Source organism: Cydia amplana, chromosome 2 (assembly GCF_948474715.1).
Source record: "Cydia amplana chromosome 2, ilCydAmpl1.1, whole genome shotgun sequence".
NCBI lineage: Eukaryota > Metazoa > Arthropoda > Insecta > Lepidoptera > Tortricidae > Cydia > Cydia amplana.
Genome location: NC_086070.1, coordinates 11,541,549 through 11,566,072, shown reverse-complemented (window position 1 = coordinate 11,566,072; position 24,524 = coordinate 11,541,549). Strand labels below are relative to the sequence as shown.

At 37.6% G+C, this 24,524-nt stretch overlaps 2 long non-coding RNA genes across 2 annotated transcripts in view; one reads left to right on the top strand and one right to left on the bottom strand.

Annotated features, from left to right (window-relative positions):
* Positions 1 to 1,461: 1,461 nt before the first annotated feature.
* Positions 1,462 to 24,524, bottom strand: part of LOC134658862 (uncharacterized) — a 98,735-nt gene continuing 75,672 nt past the window's right edge. The window contains exon 2 of the long non-coding RNA XR_010097748.1: positions 1,462 to 1,758. This is a non-coding gene — a long non-coding RNA (uncharacterized LOC134658862). The remainder of the gene's footprint in view (positions 1,759 to 24,524) is intronic.
* Positions 1,464 to 9,393, top strand: LOC134658880 (uncharacterized). The gene is made up of 2 exons (XR_010097761.1): positions 1,464 to 1,593; positions 9,096 to 9,393. It is a non-coding gene; the product is annotated as an uncharacterized LOC134658880 (long non-coding RNA).

The following is a 24,524-nucleotide window of genomic DNA, read 5'->3' as shown; positions in this document are numbered from 1 at the left end:
AGTATAGCGCCTGGATAAAATTTAATAGCAATAATTTAGAGCATAATGCTTTATTGCTTACACCAAAAAACAGGCAATTCATTAATTTTCTCTTTTTTATCCCCGTTTTCACCCTCTTTAGGGATGACTTCCGACATAAAAACTATCCTATGTCCTTCCCCGGAACTCAAACTATCTCTATACCAAATTTCATCAAAATCGGTTCAGTGGTTTAAGCGTGAAGAGGTAACAGACAGACAGACAGACAGCCAGACAGACGTATTAGTATGGATTTTCGTATGCTTGCATTTGTAGGTCGATTCCCTGCAAAAAAAAACATCTATCTCTACATAGTTACTTTTTTTTGTGAGAATTCAGGATAATGAACCTACGGTTATTAAGACATTAACTATCACAATGATGGCTAATTGCATATTGCCTCAAATTACTTAAAAATATAAATTAATAGACATATTGTGATTGATTGATAACATTTTGTTTATATCGACGACAAATTATCCAACTCCAAATACAGCCCCCAGGTCAATTATTACAACAAACTCACGATTAAATCAACGCAGCTAAATCGAGGTGTTAAATACACTTTGAAATCAATTAACTAACTACGCCAATTAATCAGCGCCCCACTCCATCATGTCGACGTCAGCTGTCAGTTTGACAGGTGTCGCTCTGACAGAAGTCAGGTTTTGACAACCAAGGCCGCGCTGGTTCAAGGTGGTTAAAAAGCGGATTTTGTTAACTTCCGTACATACCTAATTATAAATTACGTACAATCGTCTTGAAAAATTAATAAGAGAAAAATTTATTGTTTACAAATAGTAAACTTACGTTGCGTGTATTTGTATATTTTGTATATGCAATGTGATTATCATAATAGGACCATATTATTGTAAAGTAATTGTCATACTTTTTAGGGATCTGGGCGTTTTTTTTTGTTATCCCCTACACTTTTTTTTCAAATTTGGGATTTTTTATGTTATTTCTACTCAGAATCACGAGCTCTTTCTATCCTAATAGGAGAAAAAAAAGTGTCCCAAAATTTCCATACATTTTTCGATCTTTCCATTCCGCGACCGCCATACAAAGTCTATGAAAAATGGTGACGTAATGAAAATAAAAACCTTAGGACAATTTTTTTCTCCTATTAGGATAGAAAGAGCTCGTGATTCTGAGTAGAAATAACATAAAAAATCCCAAATTTGAAAAAAAAGTGTAAGGGACAACAAAAAAAAAAACGCCCACCTGTATCCAAAGGGTGGCTAACGAACCCCAATAATAAGCATCCGCTGTCCATTTAGTATGCCTTTCACAGGGCTGTATCTCAAAAACAAGTAATAAATAAGAGAGCTGAAATTTAGACAATATTCATACTTCTATTACAACAATAAATATTGTATGTAGATACAAAAAGCGGCCAAGTGCGAGTCGGACTCGCCCATGAAGGGTTCCGTATTTAGGGGATTTATGACGTATTAAAAAAACTACTTACTAGATCTCGTTCAAACCAATTTTCGGTGGAAGTTTGCATGGTAATGTACATCATATATTTTTTTTAGTTTTATCATTCTCTTATTTTAGAAGTTACAGGGGGGGGTCACACATTTTGCCACTTTGGAAGTGTCTCTCGCGCAAACTATTCAGTTTAAAAAAAAATGATATTAGAAACCTCAATATCATTTTTGAAGACCTATCGATAGATACCCCACACGTATGGGTTTGATGAAAAAATTTTTTTTGAGTTTCAGTTCTATGGGGAACCTCCTAAAAAAATTTTTTTTTTCTTTTGTGTGAAAATCTTAATGCGGTTCACAGAATATATCTACTTACCAAGTTTCAACAGTATAGGTCTTATAGTTTCGGAAAAAAGTGGCTGTGACATACGGACGGACGGACAGACAGACAGACATGACGAATCTATAAGGGTTCCGTTTTTTGCCATTTGGCTACGGAACCCTAAAAAGGGTTCACATATCACTTACACTTTTTTTATTATCTCTATTAACCACTCAATATAAAATTTTAATAAAAACGGCATTTGTGATAGTCGTTATCAGAACAAGTACCTAGGTGCTTACATTTAGGCGCTTGCGTGATAAAATAATCGAGTTAAATTTGGCTGGGTTTAACATACGATCAAAGTATTTTGGCACTGATTGTACTTACACGGTTTTGCTAAATATTCTATGGTTTAGGGCACCAGTTATGGCAGTTACAGGTTACAGACACTTATAAGGCGACTTGATTAGATATAGGTATATGTAATTAAAGTAGGTATAACTAAGTAAATGTAAGTAAATGAAAACACATTTTTCACCTCAGCAGCTCGAACAAGGGTACTTGAAAACATAATTGTTGTTATATTGTTGGTATATCTTAAGAAAACATGAGTGAATAGAGGTAAGATGATGAAGAAGGAATACATTTTTCACCTCAGCAGCTCGAACAAGGGTACTTTGCTACTTAAAAACAGTGAGCAAAATCGCATTTTGCTCACTGAGTGAGACAAAATGACATTCAAGTGAGTGACCTTAATATTCAAATGTCATTTCAACATGCGGGGTCTAATACAAGTTCGAAATACTTGGATTTTATTATCTCTGTCCCTTTCACGTCGTTAGCAAAAAGAAAGAGACAAAAAAAATTTCAAACGACATTCAACGGTATATTGACGGTTTATAATAGACCCCCGAAAACCGTCAGAACGCATCGTTCCAAAACACATACAAGTATGAATTCTTAATATGTAATTAATGAAAATAAAGTTTCAGATTTGATAAAAACTGATAAAAACACTATATTTTACGTAATTTATTGTACGATTAAAATAATGAACTCAAAAAATACACAGTATATCACGTAAAATAAATAATTATACTTTTAAGAATCTCTACAATAGTTTACAAATAGTAAGTATCCGTAATTCGGACCGTATCTTACAATGTTTTTTTTTTACAAAAAAAAAGTTGCCGATTCAAATGTCAATCAATTGATGGTCGTTGTTTTCATATATTACCTATTTTACTGAAATTTACTACGTTTGTTTGTTTGTTTTTGTGTTTGATTGCGGTAATTATACTTAATTGTTAGTATATCTTAAGAAACATGACTAAATAGGTAAGTGATGAAGAAGGATTACATTTTTCGGGTTGTCTAAATGTTCTTACTGCTGAGGTGAAAAGTTTTATGAACTACACGAGATCAAAGTTATTTACATCTCGTGCGCTTTTGAGTCCCTTACTACGCTCAAGATTCTAAATTAGATTCACTCGCTACGCTCGTGAATCTACTATAGAATCTTTCGCTTGCACGGGACTCAAAATAAGCACTCGAAGAAATATCAAACTTTGATCTCTTGTTGTACAAATAACTATTTCAGGTTCTCTAATATGTTCTCACTGCTGAGGTGAAAAGTTTTGTGAACTACACGAGATCAAAGTTATTTACATCTCGTGCGCTTTTGAGTACGCTCAGGATTCTAAATTAATATAGAATCTTTCGCTTGTACGGGACTCAAAATAAGCACTCGAAGAAATATCAAACTTTGATCTCTTGTTGTACAAATAACTATTGTAAGAGCTGTAGGTACTTTTATGGCATGAGGTTGGCAAAAGAGCTAACTAATATGTAACTAGGATATTCAGATTCATTCCTGCGGGCTCAGCACGGTTCCATTTTTATCGACTATCACTATGCCCGTCATTTTCGCACTTACATACTTGTTAAAACGTGACAGGCATGGTGATAAACGATAAAAATGCGACCGTGCTACTAGGGCTGGCGTCTTCGCTGTGAGACATGAATTACCAGTCTCTTATGATCTTATGATTCTTATGAAAGTAACGTCACCGGCTAAGTATTCCACACTGCTTCAATAATGTTTAACACAACATTATAACTTACTTATATTTATGTAGCGGGTAAAACGGCGGTGGGATCTGGAATCACGCGAGTACAGATGGAGTAGGTAGTTAGTCTGTTATGATATATAGGATAGCCTAACTGTTTTATTATGCGGATTTTAAAAGGCATGGGCAACAATTTGGTTCCTTTTGTAAAGTACCTCGTTCTTTATCATTTTCAATAACTAAATTTACTTTATAGGTACGAGGTAATCAGCAACAAGCGATAGAAATATCTCAAACGCTTCAAGTTCACACGGCATAAATCTAGTTTTATAACAACAGAGGAAGCCGCGACCACCGCTGCGCCTACTGATAGCCGTGATAAGAGAGACAATATTGGCCTTTATGAGACAAAACTAAGTAAACAGAGGCGCTATGTTCTTAGTCTTACGTACGCTGTTCGTCAGAAGCCTGAGAAAAATGTGTAGAGAACTATCTTTCGCAGAGTTTTGATTGCCTCAAAAATATTTAAATTTTACTTTTGCCAGCCAAGGGCAGTTGTAATTGAAGATACATAACAATTTATCTATGCTTACTCCTACCTCATTTGATATTATAAAAAAAATAAAATAAACCTGATGGTCGGATGTTGTGTGAAAACCAATACGAAAATGGACGGAAGAAAATCAGTTAACTATTTTCAGTAACTTAGCGTTATCCACGTCAGGAACTTTTACGTCATCATAATTTATGAGCTACGCTCTTGTCCGTCGAGCAATATGCATCCGCCTTCTCCCGCGATACGACACTTTACCTGATCCATTACCTTTGAGAAATAGGTGCATATTATTAAACCCTTTTTAAATGTTATCTGATTTGTTTTACAACTAGTCGTTCAATGATGCAGACAGAGCACTAATGTAGCTTCACATTTATGGAATTTATTTTGTTATCCATTATGCAACATTTGTAATGTTGCCGTCTAGTTACGTGTAGGTACCTACATATCTTCACGCCGAGCTCCAAAATCCAGGGAAGATATAACTGGGCAAGTTTAGCACAAGATGGATGGGCCTGTCGTCCCCTGGGCCCGCGGGGAGGTTGGTACAAGGAGGAGTTTAATGATTTAACATGTCTTTGTTGTCCCGTACTTTTAGAGCGAGCTATAAAATGAGTGAAATGACCAGCGTAAGTATAGATTTAGGTAATAGGTTGAATAAGTATTACAATAAACAAGCAATATTTTTCTTTTGGAGTAAGTCCTACCGATAAGTAGTTTACAGAGTGATGTTGCATGTATTGTGTTATTTCAAAATATTCTACTGTTATCGATTTTGTTTAGTATAATTGGGACAGACCGTTGTTAGTTTTTGTGATTGTTAGGACGATGTTAAGTTAAAGTACCTAGTCGAAGACCGCTTCTAAATAATTTAAATGCACACCTCCTGGGATGGAGCAAACTCGGATTACACGCATTTAGGATTTAGGACCAATGCAATTACTAAAACGATTTCCAGCTTGCTGGGAATTCATTCCTCAAAACGGTATTTTTGGATCTAATTTGATTGGCCTGATATGTATGTAGGTATGTATGCTGCTTTTTTGATAATTATAAGGACTATATATAATCTGTTATAATAATTCGATAAACGAAAAAGTGTAGCTACATAAAGTAGCGTAATATTTTCTATTATGTCTAAAGAAAATAAAACCAGACCAGAGAATAAACCGGGACTATGTTTGTATGGAGAATTAAGCGGTCATGTGACTTCGTTCCCTTTCCTCTTAAAGTATTAGGTTAGAAATTTAACAGTTGACTTTATAGAATTAAGCTTCTATAGCGATGTTGCAGTCACCAAGAATTGGCTTGGATGCGATGCTAAACTAAGTTTTGGACGTTTTCCCATTTTTACCCAACTACAGCGAAACAAAAGCAAATTATAGTTTTGACTAGTATGTAGGTACATATGTTTCCTCGTAACTTTTAAAGTACTTATGACTGATTCCGCGTATAGATAGTGTCAGAATTCCTATACAAAAAACGCCGATTTCGATAGGTATAAACTTGAATGAACTAAGATCAATCAAATATCTTTCTCCAAGATAATATAGTGCTGTGATATCGGTTTATCGCACGCTATCGTGACGAACTTCCGTTTCCTGCTGTATTGGGCCCCATACATTCCACGACTCTTCTCTTTGCGCAAAGACTCTGCATATAGTGATTTGACTTACCTACTCGTCTGCAAGGGTTGTTAAAAGACTAGTCTTGAAGACTTTTAAACCTTAAAGACTTGCAAACCTTGAAGGTTAAGCTTTGAAGACTCAAGCGTTAAAGGTTTGAGCTCAGAAACGGTTCAGAACCTTAACGACTCAAGCTTTTTATGAGCTCTTAAGAGTAAGTCTTTAAGAATCGGGCTTCATAGAGAGCTCAAGCTTTAAAAACTCGGGCCTATTGAAAGCTTAGGACCCCGAACCTCGAAGGCCTGAGTCAAGCGTGAAGAGCTCAAACAACGAGCGTTATAGGCAGAAAGTATTATTGTGTATTTATTTTTAACCCTTAATTTGTAGGTGTCCGGTGTGGCGGTCTACCTAGTTTTTAGGGTTCCGTACCCAAAGGGTAAAAACGGAACTCTATTACTAAGACTCCGCTGTCCGTCCGTCCGTGCGTCACGTCACCAGGCTCTATCTCATGAACCAAAAAAATTTAATTTAATATTTTAATAGCTGAAATTTTCACAGATGATGTATTTCTGTTGCCGCTAAAACACCAAATACTAAAAAGTACGGAACCCTCAGTGCGCGAGTCCGACTCGCACTTGGCCGGTTTTTTTACTTCTAACGACCTCAGGATTATGCTGTTAAAATCTCTCGGGTTCCACGGGCACCCTGTATAACTATCAAATATGGCATAGATTAGATTAATCTAATTTGTTAAAAGCCTTTAAGACTTAAATGCTACAAACCTTATAGACTTAAACCTTCAAAGCTTAGGAGGCTTTAAAGCTTGAGGCCTAAAGACTCGAGGTTTCTGTGCTCGTAAGCAGCAGGGCTTTTTCTAAAATAAATATCGTAAACCCGATTCTTTCACATCTGGACGTTCTTGGGCTCATTCTACTCAAAATCGACAGCACTCTCCATCCTACCATTAAAAAAAGATGTCCCAAAATTCCATTCCATTACGTCACGTTTTTAGTATGAGAAAAATTTTCACTTGTATGTAACGTGACGTAATGTACAATTTTCATACAAAATTTTGGGACATCTTTTTTTAATGGTAGGATGGAGAGTGCTGTCGATTCTGAGTAGAATGAGCCCAAGAACGTCCAGATTTGAAAGAATCGGGTTTTCGATATTTATTTTAGAAAAAGCCCAGCAACGCGAACTTATTAAGTTGAGGCTTATATGGTCGAGGCTTTAAGGTTCGAGGCTTCTAGACTCAGAAGTCGCGACTCACGTCTTGTAATAGTTTACGCCTCGAAGCTTAAATTCACAACACTAGCAAGGCGACAAGTCAAGTAACGTCAATTTATATTTTTATCATGGTCTAATAAAACATGGTCTTCTCTTCCCAGAGTGTCACTTGCCTACGTCACAATAACATTGCCACTTTACTTCAACATAACATGTTACATGGGTACATTATATCTATGGTTAATAAGTTAAAATATACGTAATTTTTAATTATTCGTTAGCAATATTGAATCGGAAGTCACAAAAGAAATTTCAGACGTTCGGGTAATTCTGTTTACACTACTGGCAACACAGGATAGCGCTGTCACATTTGACAATCCGCCATTTTGTCCCTGACCGTCATCCTTGTCGAATGCGTGTTAATTGTTATTTCCTTCTCGCTCAGTGTCAGCAGTCGCAGTGTTTTCCAAACTTCTCATGTCGTAAGCTTGGTAATTAATGTTTTGTTACGAAAATGGTTGGCTGCTCTATTCGGAACTGTAAGAGTAGGAGTGAAAAGTGCAGTATAGATTTGTTTTATTTTACTATGTTTCTACATGAATAACTTAAAATGAATGCCGTTAAAATAATTTTCACCGTTGGTTAAAATTCTCCCACATATTAAAGTTTGAGAACCTGTAAACAGCATGATGACGTAGGCAAGTGACAGTTAGGTCATTCGCGAATCTCGGAAGAGAGTACCAGGCGGAGTATATTATTATACCATGATTTTTATAGTTTGTGTTGGTCTCCATGGCAAAGCTACGTGAAGGTATGAACTTGAAATTATTTGATAGAAACCACTTTTTTGTTATTAGTTTACAGATTTTATTGTCTTGCATTTTTTATAAGCATAGCTTGTTATATTTTTTGTAAGTATAAATAGACATTTTGTCTGTAGTTGCAACATTCAATCTCTTGCCGATATCGTATCACTTTGTTATCTTTATCTCTTACGTAGGTACTTATAGTTTGTAAAAACCCAAAATTATCTTAAATCTTGACGTCACATTGTTTCATTGTTTGTTTATCTTTTTTTTTACAAATGGTGGGAGTTTAAGGCGACTGATAAACTGATTTTTATTTCAATAAAACCTAACCTAGTTTGACCATTGATTCACATTATCATCATCAATCATATTCATTCTTTTATTTTACGTAAAACGTGTTTGCTAAACGTAATTTAACCTACCGGTCTAATTTCATACTTATTATTGAGAACGACTTGGCACATGGTCCACCAAAATTACACTGAGCGAATTACAAAAACTAATAAGTGTCTGTCAATTTGCTCGATGTCCAATCCGTGCGTCCGGGGATTTAATTAGCTGGACCCTTTACCGGTGATCCTTATATTGGGAAATGATTTAAGCGGTTACATGTTGTTGTTGCTAAATCCTATGTATATTACGAAATGAAAATTTATTTTAAGGCAACTAATGGCTTATAGATAATTAACAAAGAAAATACCTTAAATTTACCATACCTACCTACATATATATTATAAAATATAACATAAAAAAGCGGCCAAGTGCGAGTCGGACTCGCCCATGAAGGGTTCCGTATTTAGGTGATTTATGACGTATTAAAAAAAAACTACTTACTAGATCTCGTTCAAACCAATTTTCGGTGGAAGTTTACACGGTAATGTACATCATATATTTTTTTTAGTTTTATCATTCTGTTATTTTAGAAGTTACAGGGGGGGGACACACATTTTACCACTTTGGAAGTGTCTCTCGCGCAAACTATTCAGTTTAGAAAAAAATGATATTAGAAACCTCAATATCATTTTTGAAGACCTATCCATAGATACCCCACACGTATAGGTTTGATGAAAAAAAAATTTTGAGTTTCAGTTCTAAGTATAGGGAACCCCAAAAATTTATTGTTTTTTTTCTATTTTTGTGTGAAAATCTTAATGCGGTTCACAGAATACATCTAATTACCAAGTTTCAACAGTATAGTTCTTATAGTTTCGGAGAAAAGTGACTGTGACATACACGGACAGACGGACAGACAGACAGACAGACATGACGAATCTATAAGGGTTCCGTTTTTTGCCATTTGGCTACGAAACCCTAAAAAAAAACAGATATCATGGCTGCGATGTACTACGGATCACGCATCTGTACGCAACCGTTTATTAAAACAAACCAGATCAGAGTTCAATTCATTCGGAGGCCTATTTTGTAAAACAGCTGTTTGATTTTTGTTACGAGTCCTCGGGTCAATTTACTAGTAGGTAGTTAATATTAGTTAGTTGTCAGAGAGTAGATACGTATAGGTAAAAAGTTTTGTAAATAAGATTAAAAGAACTAATGTAAAATTCTTTCGTTTCTGATAGGTTCATGGATTCTTCATTTGAAATTTAGTTCGACTTAACTAAACTGCTAAGCCAAGCTTACTCTGCATCGACTTGAAAGTGCTACAATAAAGATCCTATTTTCAGAGAAATTTGACATTTGGGATTTAGGGTAACACTTCCAAACTTAGTCATGGCAAAATCTGTGCAGAGTTGGTTTGGTGGACTCTATGTGTACTACCTTTATTTATCATTCTAAAGATAACTACTAACTAAAAAATTCGATCACTTTTAAATTCAAGCTCAACCTCAACAAATAAAACAAAAAGGCATCGACGATATTCACATAAAACAAAAATGGCGGTGTCACCGAACGACAATATTTCAAAAAACGAAAACATGACAGCTATGTCAAAAGGCACTATAAGTCACTATCAAATCTTCCACAACCTTCATTTGTAACCATACCTAAATATAATAATAATAGAGTTGAAAATTTAGTGACTCAAAATTTGCTGTCCTCTCAATTATTACGAAAAAAACTGACTTGTCTTTCTAATTACGTAGTGAGGTGCCTGTCGACGGTCCGGCAAGATAAATAAGACGATGATATTTTCCGGTGGTAAAAAAACGCGCAATGTCACGGTTTTATCAAGATTGAGGTTATGGGCTTTTGGTTTTTTGGCCGCTACCACGATCATTGACACATTAATCAATACGTTATTTTTCAAACAATCTCATCTAATATTCATCACAGGCTCAAAGAAAGTCATTACGATTTTTTTTGTTGTGTAATTAATGTAATTATTGATGTTCGCTGACATGCTTTCTTTCTCTATAACTTCCTGTTGCGTGCCTAAATGTTCAGTACCTACCTAGGTACCGTACCGTACTACAATAGGTATGATGACACATGTTGAATTTTATAACAAAATGTAGTAATATAGATAGCAAATGAGCAAATTATCACAATAACGTGGCTATTAAAAAAAAAATATGGAAATAATACAAAATTACAGCACCTGAAAATTTCAAAATGTAAGTTTTTCTTTAACTTCCAAAAACGAAATAAGTACGGATACCATTCGATTCCTTACATTTTATCCAAAAAAAGATGGTATAGCAACTATATACATAAACGCAATTTAATGCAATGACATTTGATCCTAAAAACAATCCTGATCGATTGATACCATAAATGAAAATGTGTCATCTAGCCTATTCATTACGGTACCTAGGTAATAAATTGATTAAAAATAAATTCACGTACACCCATGGAATACATTCACAAAGTGGGTATGCACTTTTACAGCTCGCTGTATTTTATTTTGTGCTTATTTTTGATTAATCATGATGATGAGTAGATATCGTGGTAAAGGGTAAGGCGCCAATGGAAGATTTGTTGTGTGTAATCGATCTGGGAACAAGAGCTGTGTGTGTCAATATATTTAACGCTAGGCGTTGGCACCAGAAAACCAATAACCGCTACAGGTGTTCTGTAGCGAAGAAACTGTTGCTGATGACATGTAAATATAATATTATTAATTGATATAGCCAATATTTTACACTTATTACCAAGGTTTTTTTTATGTAGGAAGGTATTTAAAACAATTTAAATTTCAAGCTAACTAAAAAGTCAGTGCAAAGTGCTCTACCTAAATAAATACGTTTTGATTAAATTCTATCATATATCATACCTAGTTTCTTTACTATGCGAGAATAAGTATCAGTAGGTAACTATTATATAGTATGTATTCAGTGCTTGTTTCATATTATATAAATGGAATTCCATACCATACTTTTAAAATACAGTTTTAAAATCTTGCTCGTTCATTACCAAGGAAGAGCCTCTATATCTTGTACGACAGAACCCTAAATGTTGTACCCATCAAATCTAATCCAGCCGATTACGTATAGAAGTGTTGATGTTTGTGGGTAGGTAACCGGAGCAGGCTGTTTTTGTGAGTTGTCATGACAAGCGGCGCGGTGCACCACAACACGTGCTTATTTGGGTATCGGGTTCGAGTTTTGACAATATGTTGTTCAATTATGTTCAGTGACAGTGATATTCGAAAATAGTTGAGTTTTTCTCAACAATCAATTATATTCTATAAGATTATGCAGCGGCTTATAAAATACACCTAGGTACATTTTAAACATTTATACAGATAGGTTAGACTAAATAGTAAGTAGTTAATATTACTAATGTCGTGCGGCTACCTAGACGAATTGCATTCATGGGTATACCACACCGGCAGCAGTGATTGATTGTACTTAAATCACGACATTTGGCCATAGTTGTAGGGATTACTTGTCCGTTACGCATACTTTCTGTCTCTAGGGAGTTACCCTAGCAACTATGGCAGGTAGACAAAGTGAATGGAGAGAAAATGTTGAATTTTAGTTTTATTTTATTTTACAGCGACAGGATTCGAACCCGCAACCTCCGCATTGATTTGAGACTACATACCTACTTTTGTTTCTAGTCCCATTTTTGCGGTTGCTTATTTTACATCTATGGTCCGAAGTACAAGCTCCTATCCAATAGTGCTTTTCTAGATTTCCAGACTGAAGAATCCCGTGTTCAGTGCGGTGCTACGTGCAATTTCCTGGGCCGTCAGTCGCGGCTTATCACTCCTGTATCACGGTGTCCCGGGGCGGATCTCGCGTGCAAGGTCACAGGTTTGATTACCATTGCATTTGCCACATTAGGAATAAGTATCGCCTTTCGGACTACTTAAAGTTTATTTTTTAAAATTTACCAATCTATTCGTTATCGTTTGGAAAACAAAAACAATGTACGAGTTCCACGAACGCAATGTTCCCGTAGTTGTAGAGAGAAAGTAAGTACTTACAACCTAGAACAGAAGCCTTCAATGGGTGCATTTTGATATATGGTTCCTACCAGATCGCATCAGTTTTTGCTATATTGGTTTAGTTCCAACTTCCAACTAAACTTCCGGTTAGTCTAGTATAGTTAGAAATGATAAGTAGTACCTCTACAACAGGTGACTTGACATATGCGTGCCTAAACAATTCCTTGAGGCCAATTCGAACTTACATTTTGATGTCAAAATGCTATCTAAATGATTACACTTGTTATCATTCGCCCGGGCGACTCGCTCGCGCTAATACCCATAATAATAACAAAATTATATTATTTAGGTATCATTATTCTTTTGTCTCCGATACCCAAAGGTTGTCTGGAAGAGATCGCTCTTAAGCGATAAGACCGCCTGTTGTTACCTCTATTGTCTTTGTTTATGTTATTGTACATTTATTGTAAACTACGTGTATGTGAGGTGTGCAATAAAGAGTATTGTTTGTATTGTATTATGACATGATGTATGAAATTAAGATTGTATATTTGAACAACATTATGGGCCCGATTCGGATTTTGTAATAGATATCTATTAGACATCGCCAAGATACGATAACGATATGTTTAAGATCTAACCTGTCAAATTTGACATTTCCGCGATTCTGGAGATACTTTAGAACGATTTCCACAAGATATTACTTAGAGATCTAATTCACATCTAATAGATATCTAACACGATCTATCGTAAAAGTGACATTGGTTGCCCGAATTTCGCTGCAAAAGAGAACTAGTTGAAATCTAAACTATAACGTATCTAGAATGGATCTAGTACGTGTCGTCTCTTGTGAATATCTTGAAGTTCGAATACAGCAGTATTATGTTTGGGATGGTCAGTGAGTCATTGGGTCATTCATTAATTAGTGGTAGATATTCGCGGGACGTGTGGCGGTACCTGCGCGCCTGCGCAGCGCCCTCCTACAAAAAACACATGCCATTCCAAATCATTGAACGATTGACGTCTTAAATGTGGCGATGCTCAAACTTTCTAAAATATGTGCATTTTTATATTATAATAAAATCTTATGTACCCACTATTATTTGTATATAAGTATAAAAATAAATATGTATAGGTATATCTAAATAAAAAAATCAATAAACAAATTTACTTAATCAAAAAATATGTACGGCATTAAGACTAAAGAGAATTCAAATAGTCATGACACTCACGACAGTTTTAGTCAATTATAAAATGAAAATGAATATTCATACTTCATGCATGAGTCATTACATTCCTCGTCTGAAATATTTCTCATTTTATTTACCAGATTCCAGAATAATTATGTATCGAGAAATAATAATACCTATTAAAATATACTTAGTTAATATTAATATTTGCGTACCAAGCTACTATAAAAACAATGTAGCACTCCTCTTAACGTAGGACGACGAAAGTTTGAGCAGCACTGCACATCCGTTGAGGCGCGCGACAGGTTTTGTTGTGACAGCTCTCCAGGACGCCATCTTTTATTAACAACGTTATACTGCGGCTTTGTCCACCGCAGGAAGTCCAGAAATACGTGCGTGCACAATATTTGTTTATCTCACGAATTTGTATAAGATCTATGTTTTATTTTTTGCAAAACAGGTGCTATGATTGACAAGCTACGAGAACGATGTTATATAAAAATGTTCATTTTGCAATTTTTTTTGTAGGTGGGATATCATAAGTGACGGGTTTACCATCGCAAATTCTACCCAACGAATACGCCATGTTCATCTATCCTCCCGCTGCTGGTCGATCCAGCAGTACCTACATACTCGTATGTTGTGATCAAATTTTCAAGCCAGCTGCTGTTTGGTGCTTTTTAACCATTTATACATTACTTCGTGTATCTTTACAATTGTATATAACCTGGCACACCCACTTTGTCAGTAGAAAAAGGCGCGAATTTCAAACTTTCTATGGGAGTTCAAACGTCTTGCATGCCTTTTTAAACGGTGCGCAAAGTCGGTGTGATTTAACGAGTCTTCTTGGTTAACCAGGCAGGCGCAAGGGTTCGCCATAGACCATTTTAGTGGTGGAAGCATCTAAATCCTCCTTCCACGCCGCCGTTCTTATTCCCAAAAGAATCTTTATCTATTTTGCATTTTTGCCAGTGCGTCATAATCCAAAGTACTGATAGCTTCTGCGGGTCGGGACATTGCCTCGGTTATGTTTGTTGTCATCTCCAACAATATGCCTTATATCTGTTGAGAATTGTGCTATAAAATATCGAAACTGCCTGGGAGAACACTTGTTGAGAGACTTTTTAAAAGCCAAAGTTATTAGCGTAAGGTCAGTTAGTATGGCGAAAGATCTAAGCTCTAATAAGTGTCGAAAGTACTTAATGCTTTCGTAAATTGCTAATAATTCCCTGTCATAGGAACTGTATTTTCTCTAAGCCGAATTTATATAGTTTTATTAACAAAAAGCCAAGAGGTTCCCAGGAATTACCAACACGTTGCTGAACAACCGCTCCAATCGCAATGTCAGACGCATCAGTAACAAGAGCAATTTTACTATTAGAACGGGGATGACTAAGAAGTGCTGCGTTTCCTAAGCTTGACTTATATTTCAAAAACGCATCAGTCGTACGTCCAGGTCTATCCTTGTTACGAACTTTGGGACCAGCCAGTAAATGGCTAAGCGAATTCTGTACCGGGTGCTGCGTGCGGTATGAATCTCCGGTAAAAGTTCAGCATTCCCAAAAACCGTCTCAGTTCCTTAACGTTACTCGGTTTAGGAAAATCCTGAAGGGCTGTAAGTTTGTCGGGCTGTGGCCTAATAGTACCTGCGCCCCAAATAGATACACGGTGCCCCAAAAACGTGATCTCTGTTTGACCAAAGTCACACTTCACAGTGTTGACCAGAACGCCACGTTCCTTTAGGCGTTTAAAACCAAGTTTTAAAAGTCGTTCATAATATACTCTTCTTTGTTTGCAGAAGCAATCTGGATTTCATCGATGTAGGTGGAACAAAATGGTAGGTCGTGAAGTATCTCGTCAATGAACCTTTCCGAAGACCAAATTCCATTAAAGGGAACTCAAATAAACCAAACAATTGCTGTTTTGGGTATATCTTCAGGTGCCGGAGGTATCGGGCTGTACGCACAAACAAGACCAATGGTGGAAAAAATATTTCAGCCTTGAAGGATATGAGTGAAATCGGAAATACCTACGCCTTACCGGGTATCGGTCTGGTATGGTTCTTGCGTTTATGGCCCGGTAGTCGCCGCATGGTCTCCTACCATGCGGTCTTCTTCGGAGCCATTTTCAAGCGCTCCGGGTCAACTCGTCGCTGCCTGGAAAAGACTGGTGGCCCGGTGGTAGTATATGTATGTATTTAAGCTTTATGCTTCGCCTCTACCTCCGTAGGATCCCCAGTGAGCTTAGTGATCTCCGGGAACTTGTGAAAACGAGAAGAAGCTGCAACAGCTTTAATTTAATTTAATTTAATGTTAATGGTATGCTATGCTTTAGATACCGATAGCGCTGGCTGGACATCGGAAAAGCAAACGCGGTAAGTAGTGTAGTGCTGTCGATTAACCGATGGTTTGTGGCATCAACTAGCAAGCCGTAAAATGATAAAATCTATACCGATTATAGGTTTATTTAGGTACACCAGAAATAACATCTACCACAATATCACAACGCCAATTAAAGTCTAGAGATAAACTGATTACCTAGTTAGTTGAACAACCCTGTATAAGTGTATAGTACCGTTAGCAGTAAATAATTCATAGTCATTCTATTACGTTTTTCGCAGCCTGGTGATAGACGGACGGACGGACGGACAGCGAAGTCAGTAGTAATAGCTAGCGTCCCGTTTTTTACCCTTTGGGTACGGAACCCTAAAAAGGGTTAAAATTTTGGATTCTGACCCATCTCGCTTCGCTCGGTCAGGCGTGTCTCACTCCGCGATTTCGTCGCTTTGCTACAGGTAGCTAAAAGTACATCCGTTCGGCCCCAATTTTGGGGAAAGCCATAAGCCGCGCGTGGCGCTGTCGCCACCTAGCGGCCATATCTGTGCTGATCATAACAGACGCGTTTTGTTAGAGAGTGAGTCTCCTGTACTTAGTACTATTATTTATTCTGTGGCTCGGTTTGATTCCCAATTTAGCAATTAAGTTTCTCTGAATACTGGAACATTCAATCTTGCTGTATACTTATTCACTGCGGAGGTCAATTTACTCGTATGTTCAGAGGGCTTACCGTGAACCACGTTCGACGTGTTGCCCCCCTGTCGCACTTGTAAATTCGTACGTAAGTGTGACAGGGAGGCAACACGTCGAACGTGGTTCGCGGTAGGCCCTCTGTTCTGTGACGCCGATGAACTGATCAGTCATGTTGTGTTAGTAAACTTAAATCGGGTATTTTCAGTTCGAAAAACAGTTTTAGTGTTACTATTGCTTGGAACTGCCAAAATTATAAATAAAGATAAGCATATTAGGCCATCTGTATCGGCCCTAAATCACTGAAGTTTGTATTAACAAACTACACCCCGACTGCAACTTATATGGAAACTGCACGCCGACTGCACGCCAATTGCAACGTCGGCGTGCAGTTCCACAAAATGACCCAGAACCCTGGCAGTACCTAGTGGAACTCAGGTTTGGTGCAACATAGGCACACGCTGTTTTAGTAATTCGACACGTCTTGAGTCTTGATGACCACTTGGGAGAGCAATACGATAGAGCTGATGCTGAATCCTGGCTGTACCTAGTGGAACTCAGGTTTGGTGCAACATAGACACACACTGGGTTGGACATCCGACTCGTCATGATGATCACTTGGTAGAGCAGTACCCAAGGTAGCTGATGCTGAACCCTGGCAGTACCTAGTGGAGCTCGGGTTTAATACAACATATGCACACGCTGTTTTGGTCGTCCGACTCGTCTTGATGAGCACTTAGGAGAGTAGTACCTAAGATAGAGCTGATGCTGAACCCTGGCTGTACCTAGTGGAACTCAGGTTTGGTGCAACATAGGCACACGCTGTTTTAGTCATTCGACACGTCTTGATGGGCATTTGGGAGAGCAGTACCCAAGATAGAGCTGATGAGCTGATGCTAAACCCTGGCTGTAACCTAGTAGAACTCAGGTTTGGTGCAACATAGATACACGCTGTTTTGGACATCCGACTCGTCAGAATGAGCACTTGGGAGAGCAGTGCCCAAGATAGAGCTGATGCGGAACCCTGGCAGTACCTATTGGAACTCAGGTTTGGTGCAACATAGGCAAACGCTGTTTTGGTCATCCGACTCGTTTTTTTGAGCACTTGGGAGATACCCAAAATAGAGCTGTAGCTGAACCCTGGCAGTATTTAGTGGAACTCAGGTTTGTTGCAATATAGGCACACGATGTTTTGGTCATCTCACTCGTCTAGATGAGCACTTAGGAGAGCAAATTATACGTAAGTTTATGTGCGGAGCAGCATGATTACCGCCAGTAGGTGTCCAGACGGGATAGTTTTACGCTCAATTGTGTGGTGTGGACGCATAAATAAATTCAAGGATCATCATTGGCTCGCTGACCCAACATGTGTATGTAGGAAAGCCAGTTGGCTTCCTTACAAAAAGTACTGGGCGACCGTGTAGGATGTAATAAGCGCTTATGAAATTGGATATTATGTGTGGATATTGGCAATTTGATTTTGTCGTCTGGACGCGTTTTTAATGGACAAAGTAAAAGTTGTAACAGACAGACGTACCGGACAGCGACCGGGGTCCAATTAGTAGGTATATTTCTTTCTTGCTCTCACTTATAGCTGCGTCCTTAACGGACTTATTAGTTATTACGTACCCACTCGATTGAACATGGAACAAGCCTCGGACTGGATCAAAGTCGCGGTCCGGTACGTTTAGGTAGAAAAACTCCGCGAGCCCTTACAAAGCTCTGCTTTTTGCTAGTATCTACTAAATACTGTAACTTTTCTGGAACCGTCCATCTTCGCCGTCGCTGGGGCTTGGTTTATGGTTTCAGTCACTCGCCGCAAATAAGAATGCTAAGAACATGGGGAATATACTTGCGTGCCTTAACTCCGAGTACCTACCCGCAAAATTATCTATCTTCAACAGCATCTTAGGCTCACTGAACTACTGTCTAATACTGTCACTAGGCATTATTCGCAAAAAGTCCGTTTGCAGAACTTTCAAATTTCAGGTGGTTCACCACGTGTGGAGAGTAAATTACGTTGAAACACTCGATATAAACTTTCAATTGTTTATATTTTTAGCTTTTAAGAAATACACAAATAACAATTTATTGTACGTGGCATTGACATCCATCATAATAATATCGCAACGATCAGATATGCTAGAAAGAGGTTAGATATGGAGACGAGCCGCCACAAACTACGAAAAATCCTTACAAGAGTGAAGCAAAATAATTAAAATAAATAAACCGTAAGGGCTAACCAATTAGTCTAAAAACAGTCCGCATTTACACTTTTTTGATCTCATGATTCTGAGTTGAAATACATAACATAAAACATACCAAATTTTTAAAAAGTGACGTACAGTCAGCAGCAGAAGTTGCTCAGCGGGCCAGGTGTTCAAAATGATCTTGACGCGACTCTATTGTTAAAAGAATAAGAGCGTGTCAAGGTAATTTTGAACACCTCACCTGCTTAGTAACTTCTGGCGCTGACCGTACCTAGACAACTTTCCAAAAATGGCCCACCAACTATTTTTAATATTTTAAATCGGAATTTTATACCATGTGCATTTAAAGTGTTTTTGCTAATTTCACCATAAACACCCAGCTGCGATTATGAGATAAAACTACCCGTAAAACATTGTATTTCTAGTAATTAATAATGATAATTGTGACAGGATATCGTATCAGTATCAGACAGCACAAACGGATTAAATATGATTTTGATAAGTTGATAACGGATTTATCGCTATTTCGATAAGGTTGCAATGATTTTTAAATTATCACGGTTCTGATTTTTAAAAGTGATAGAAATTTGAGTTATCAAAATTTCAAAACAAGGATTTTAATTAAAATATCCAAAAATTTAAACAATCATAATACGCTTAAATAGTTACTTAATTAGAATAAAATAGAAGATTATTTTTTTTGACGTGGACATAAACTTCTGTCCAAGTCGGCTAACCCTCCTCCATACAAAGTCCAAAAATGTTTCGCGTCAAAATTTTTTTTCTATTTTTTTCGTAATCAGAACACGATAAGTATTTAGGTACCGAATATGCCCTTATACCGTCGGATCCCCACTATTTTTTTTACATCTTGTATAGTAAGAAAAGTCAGATAGGATGTTTTTGACGCAGGAATGTATTTGGATTTTTGGATCTAGGTAGGCACTTAATCTAGAACACAAATGGTAATTACTCGTTAATACGAGTACTTTACACATACAACATTACTAACATACAACTAATGTTACTTTGAATAAAATTTAGCTTTACCTAAGCTAAATTATTTCGATTATTATTTGGTTTCATCCCGGAATACATCCAATACCGGCCTAAAAAATGAAAAAGTGGCTGTGACATACGGACGGACAGACAGACATAACGAATCCATAAGGGTTCTGTTTTTTGCCATTTGGCTACGGAACCCTAAAAATAAGGCCTAAGAAGATGAAATGGGGGTCGGTCGGAAGCGTGTAATTGTCTATTAACGGGTACTACACAGACGAAGTGGGAAGCAAACTTTACCTAACTACTTTATTTATTTTGTCATCCAGTCCTAAGCTAGAGCAAGTAAGCAACAGACATAAGAGACCTTCTGTCCCCTCGACAGTTATTTGGTTGGCAGTATTCAGCAGGCTAGTCCAAAGCGGGTTTGGGTTTTGAAATTTCTTATCAGATTTCTTGTTGATTCGGTTAAGTATCTTTACCGGAAAGTTAAAGGCAATCGCTAATGAAATTGTTCTATATAGACTCTGTGCGGAAAGAGAAGAGTCGTGGAATGTATGGGGCCCAATACAATCCACGACTCTTCTCTTTCCGCACAGACTAACAGAGTTTTATTTTTAAAAAGATTTTAAAAAGGCTTAAAACGATAACAATATCTTGAAGGTCGTTGATTCCAGATAAGGCATATTGTACAAAATATTTTGCCTTATCGTCAGTACCTAATCACTGTCTTATCTTTATTAATAATGTACCTATTTACCCACTTCACTTAGCCAAATCGCTATCTCAAAGTAGCACGAATGTTGTCACGTCCCCTCTCTTCGGATCCCTTCCCTATATTATTGGTCCACGAACTGTCAAGTCGTATGGTAACTACCTTGGCAACACACTAATAATACCTAAGACTAATACTGTTCGAGAAATGGTCCCCCACGGCTAGCACATGATGGGCGCGACAGTCGACATGCAAGAAAACGCCGCGACAGAGCTCTCTCGCGAATCGGTAGCATAAGAGCCGCGCGACAACCCGCTGTCTCGCGGACAAGTGTCAAAGCAACATAATTTTGTCGTTTGACAGTTCCACCCGGGATACTCTCGAAAATCGTAGCACGAGTGTGCTATGGGAGACAAAATATCCCGCGTTTGAACTGAACGTCAAAATGAGAGAAATTGTCTTCGAAGCTAGAGGGTCGCGACAAGCGCATTTGGTCGAAGTTTTGTTGACTTTTGTTCTAAAAGAAAGATAATTTTCCATATTTTGTATTTATTTCATACTACATATTTTTTCACAATAACTTGTTTGTTCTAAGTTAAACGAAAATCCGACAGAAAAATTTCTAAGCCTAAGATTGTACGATTACGATTGGTCGTGGGACCACATCAACAAAGCAAACCTTTGGTGGCGAATTGACTGGGGGATAATTAATAGAAACATTAGAAACATAAATAATTGATACAAAAATATTACATTGCTAATCCGCGAAACAATTACGTGCTATCAATCAGTGCTAACCCGTTATATTTACTTACACGCGTATTTTTACATGCAATATATTATGTCGCTCCTTAGGTGTTTCTATTCATTGTGGGATATAGACGTGTGCGCCGATTAAAAAATGATCGGCGGCGGCGTTTGCCAAAAAATCGGCGGCGGCGGCGTGTTTTCGGCGTGAAATCGGCGTGACCTTGACTTTCAGGTTTCTTAAGAAAAATCATTAATTTGTTGTTTTTCTTGAAAATTTGATCAATCTAGGTTGCTGGTCAGTGAACTACGTATGGTTTTGAATAGACTGTGAGTAAAATAGGGTTTGTAAATGAATATAACATAGCTATAATAACTTAAATTACTCTACTAACTGGCTTGCATTAAGGGATTACCTGGTCCCAATGACCTTCGATCCGATCGGTAACTCTCAATATCTCATTTCATTGGCTTATCGTATTAAAAATGACGTACTTTAACAAAACAAAACTCCAAATATCCTTGAAGTTTGCTAGACATAGTGGACTGCTATGGCTTCTATTTATTGGTTTTCTTGTCGTACAAGCAGTAAGCACCATGCTTACTGAGGCGTAACTATCTTCTTTCTCGTTTTCATATTGCTGAGGATTACGACCACATGTAGGTACTTTGTGTCCATTTTGCGCGGTCAGACTGCCGCAAGCCGACCTCTTCATAGCGGTCTACGATCTCACACATGCTCCAACTCGAGCACGTTTGCCATTAATTCCTAAGTTCATGTTTTTCTCCACATCACGCGTTGGTTAATATGTCCGATGAATCTAAGGGCTCACCCATGGCATGTTGTGAAGATTTGAGTGGCGATATTGAGCTCTCTGAGAAATTATGGAGGGGTTTGTTCTTCTAGCTGTCCAAGGTATAAGCAGAAATCTTCGTTAACACTAGATCTCAAAAGCGCTGGAAGCTGGAATATTGAAAACACGAGAGCTCGTACCAAGCGCACTTTAGTTGCACGCCGAATACCTGTATTCTTCCAGATCTTGTCGAGGTTAGCCTTAGCCATATCATTCTTAGCCATGCCAGATTTGCGGCGTAAATATCTCGGCAGTGCAACCACCGGCACTGGTTATCAACCCAAGATATAAACTCGCTTTTACGTAATCGCCTTACTTTGGTCTTGAAATGGTTGTTCTTAAGACCTCTCTAGAACTTTCATCTTCAACTTTCTTCAGGAGAGTCCCGTCAGGAAGGCGACAATAGTAGCACAGTTTGTTACAAGAATTTATAGCATCGAGTGACAAAATAATGTTGCTTTACCCATTTACAGCTTGCACATTTCCGTGGGGCAAGCATTTTGCAGGGGCAGATTGACAGTGAATCTACAGTGTTGTCACTCTGTCTCTTTCTTCTAGACATTTTTGGCACACGACTGTTTTTAGGAAACTCAGGGTCTCGAAAACTCGCACACCAATGTTCTCAGATTTTTGCTTGACTCCATTACATGAGCCCTGTTTTCGTTGCCTAGTTGTAAGTCTTTTCATGATGGAGCATTCTGCCTTCGTATGTGAGGCAATGTGAATTCACAATTAACAGGAAAAAATTCTACTTCATAAATTATTGCTCCTTAATTTTTCTTGAATACTTAGGATAACTCGTTACTTTAATTGGTGTGTCAAATAGTTTGTGTAACTGGCTATTCTGTTTCATTTAATTAATAATTGATGTACAGTCGATGTCAAAGAGATCTTTACGACTAACGTTACAAAAAATTATTTACACGACTTTATTGTCATAGCATTTAGGTCGTGTAAACATTTTTTTGTTACTTTGGCTGTAAATTTCTCTTTGACGTCGACTGTACCTACATTTGACAACTGTAACATATTATACAAAAAATACATATTGATATCCAGATGCCAACTCGGAATAGCTAGTTAACAACACTCAAGGTCACGCCGATTTCACGCCGATCATTTATCGGCGGCGGCGGCGTGGCAAAAAAGACCGGCGGCGGCGGCGCGCCGGCGCGGCGCACACGTCTAGTGGGATATAAACAATACAATCCCGACCTGAATATTGCGATCAACCTTACTTATAATAAGTAAATGCAAAAGTAAATCTGTACCTATGTACAGTCAGCAGCAATAGTTGCTAAGCGGGCGAGGTGTTCAAAATGATCTTGACGCGACTTTATTGTTAAGAGAATAAGAGCGCGTCAAGGTAATTTTGAAAACCTCACCCGCTTAGTAACTTCTGCTGCTGACTGTATGTTTCCTCTTGACGCTTAATCCGCCGAACCGATTTAGACGAAATTTTATGAAACATATTTCCACAAAGAATGCAAATAATGAATCTGGCAGCCCAACTCAACCTCCACCTCACAGAAGACCACAGGCATAATACTTATACTTTGTAGTGTATGAGTAGGTACTAGCCTAATCCCTAATGTACGATTCCCACCGACCGGCTGGAGTTGGGCTGCGCCGGAGTGCATTTTCAATCCGGAGCCATCCGATCCGCAAGCAGCCGACCGGCTTTGGGCATACAAATGTGAAATGCGCTCCGACTCCGCCCGTTCGGTGGGAATCGTACTTAAATCTGAATACCTATCTCAAAAAGGTCAAAGTAAATAAAATCATTCAGACATTAACTCTGTCATTAAGTGGTCTCACGACAATGGAATAGTTCTCAACTCCAATAAAACCAAGTTCTTGCTAATTCATTCCCGTACTTACCAATTAAGAATATCCCTTCCAAACTATATGCCCATACTTTCCATTGCTTTCACCTTAACAACTATAACTTACTATTCTTCTCTTCGACCCCCAGACAGACATATTCTCACAGAAGGAACCGAGACTCCTAGCCACTGCAACTCGGTATTTGGAGTCAATCTCCACACCCACGACTATACCCTCATAATTTTGTATTAAATTTATTAGTCATGTATATTATAGTATAGTACTAAGTAATTAAATAATTTGTTATGTTTAATAACTTACATGTCTGGTTTAACTGTAAATGTAAGTTAGTCAATAAATAAATAAACAATAAACAATAAACAATTAAACAATAACTGTAACTGTGAACCTATTCAACAAGTAGAATGTATTACTTACCTTGGAATCAAAGTAGACGAGCACCTATCCTGGTCGTATCATGTTAATTTTATTTATGAAAAACTTAGAGTCTTATTAGGTAAGTTCTATCACTTAAAA